The sequence below is a fragment of the Schistocerca serialis genome, chromosome 4 (assembly GCF_023864345.2).
Source record: "Schistocerca serialis cubense isolate TAMUIC-IGC-003099 chromosome 4, iqSchSeri2.2, whole genome shotgun sequence".
Classification (NCBI taxonomy): domain Eukaryota; kingdom Metazoa; phylum Arthropoda; class Insecta; order Orthoptera; family Acrididae; genus Schistocerca; species Schistocerca serialis.
This window is the reverse complement of record NC_064641.1, coordinates 525,297,501-525,299,900: the sequence shown is the minus strand read 5'-3', so window position 1 is coordinate 525,299,900 and position 2,400 is coordinate 525,297,501. Positions and strand designations below refer to the sequence as shown.

At 47.2% G+C, this 2,400-nt stretch overlaps 1 pseudogene; it reads right to left on the bottom strand.

Annotated features, from left to right (window-relative positions):
• Window positions 1-1,611: 1,611 nt before the first annotated feature.
• LOC126475631 (5S ribosomal RNA) lies at window positions 1,612-1,729 on the bottom strand (annotated as a pseudogene).
• Between the last annotated feature and the right edge of the window lie 671 nt (window positions 1,730-2,400).

Here is a 2,400-nt window from a genome sequence, read left to right as displayed (position 1 = left end):
GCAAATATGTACGTCAGTCTGGTGGTTCGACTTGTTGTGCTACAACTCATGTTTTCCAAAAGCATAACACACGGCCACACACCGCTGTTGTCACCCATCGTGCTCTACAGAGTGTCGACATGTCGTCTTGGCCTGCTCGACCATCAGATCTGCCTCCAATCGAGCACACATGGGACATCATTAGACGGCACCTCCAGAGTCATTCTCATACAGCATTAAACGTTCCTGTATTGACAGACCATGTGCAACGGACATGGAACTCCATCCCAAAAACTCACATCCGGCACCTGTACAACACAATGCCTGCGCGTTTGCATGCTTGTATTCAGTATTCTGGCGGTTACGGCGGACATTAATGTGCCAGCATTTTAAATTTGCAGTGGATTATCTCGCCCTTGCAATATTGATCACTCAAATATATTACCTTCACATATGTATTCCCGAAATTGTACTGCTCTGCATTAATTATTTTTTGGTGTAGTAACTGAGATACCAGCAAATAATATCTTCTGTTCATCTGCAAAAAAAAATAAAATTATCGTCACTCGGCTGCTTTCACTACATCCGCACAATTTACGGGGTTTCAAACAATCTCGCGGCAGTTTAAATTATCTCGAGAACCTCTCTGTCGCATTTCCGAAGAGGCGAACAAAAAAAGCGAACTAAATAAACGCCTCCTAAATTTGCATCCAAATGAGATTGCTCCTCTCCTTTCCTCTCACGAGCACATTAGCAGCGGCATGAAAGTCATCCCACTTTATTCTTCAAACGAATGGGGCCCCCTCGCTGGGCCGCACCAGTTCCCCGCAAATTAATTTTCTTTGGAACGCGGAGGACACTCGCTCATAACCGGCGCGCTACCTCCGCCTTCTTCTGCTGCCTTTAATCAGGACGGGCCCTAAGCCAGCGCTAATGTTCCGCGGCTTAGCGGATCTCTAGGCGGCCGACCGACGTCCCTCCGCACTGGCTCCAAGTTAGGGCAAGCCGCCCCTAACAACAGACGTCGTAATGCAAACAGAAAAAATGTTGCGCTTCTTACCAAGATAGAGTCGCTGTCGTTACCAGAGTTGACAAGATGCAAGTAACTGGGGACAAAAGCACTTTCTAACACAGAAAAAACTGAATAAATCATCCATTTTTTCTGAAGTTGTAATCATTTGTTTGTCTGTACATGTACGTCATATCAACCGATTTCCGTCCATATCAGGTAACTCCTTACTAGTGCATCGTTTTGTTTTATCTTAGAGTGTACTTCTTCTTAAACTGCTACGTACCAGTGACATCGATTCTACTCTTTCACTGCGCTATGTTTTAAGGATCACACTTAACGGTACAAAGCTTGTCTGCCAACATTATCCGCCTGCTTCAAAGTAATAAAGATGTGAGAAACCTTTCGAATGGCATAAGAACTAAACTCCTCCCGAACAGGCCACGGTACCGACAGGCCGCCGTGTCATCCTCAGCTCATAGGCGTCACTGGATGCGGATATGGAGGGGCGTGTGGTCAGCACACCGCTCTCCCGCCCCTATGTCAGTTTCCGAGACCGGAGCCGCCACTTCTCAATCAAGTAGCTCCTCAGTTCGCCTCACAAGGGCTGAGTGCGCCCCGCTTGCCAACAGCGCTTGACAGACAGGATGGTAACCCATCCAAGTGCTATCCCAGCCCGACAGCGCTTAACTTCGGTGATCTGACTGGAACCGGTGTTAGCACTGCGGCAAGGCCGTTGGCCTTCGAATGGCATGATTATTCTGAACCAGGCTAAACATCGAAAATAGTAAGAGGCAGGGACTCGTCGGATATGGATACAAGCAAACAGGCTGAGGGAAACCTTTTTGATGACCTGCGTGTGCTATCCGCAGTCTTGGTATCCGCCATATTGGATTCAACTCACATTTCTTCAATGGGAGAGGGCCATGTGACAGATCTTTCGGCGCAGAATTTGACGAGTAAGACGGGGATAAGTCCATTTTGCAATATCTTTGATAGATAAAAAATCATGCATCATTTGTTGCAACAAGTGTAATTCATCATGCGGCATGCTCAAACCTGATAATGGTTTGTTCCTGTCGTTACAGGTGTGTCGTTAATGTGAAGGACAACATGGCACTGATAAAAAAAGAGAGGATCCAAATTATACCGCTAGCTGGTTTCTGGAGTTCCACGGCAATTACCAGGGACTTCAACCAGCGCCACCCTAGCAGGGAATCCATCACAGAAAGTGCCGTCTGGAAATTGATCACAAAGTTTCAAGAAACGGCGTCGTTGGCAGATAAGCCTCATACCTGCCTTCTCTGTGCAGCAACTGACAAGTCTACGATCGTGACAATGTTGGCAGCAGTGGCCACGAGTCCCGTCCAGGGTATTAGGTTACTCGCTCAAAGGCATGGCATTCCTCAGAG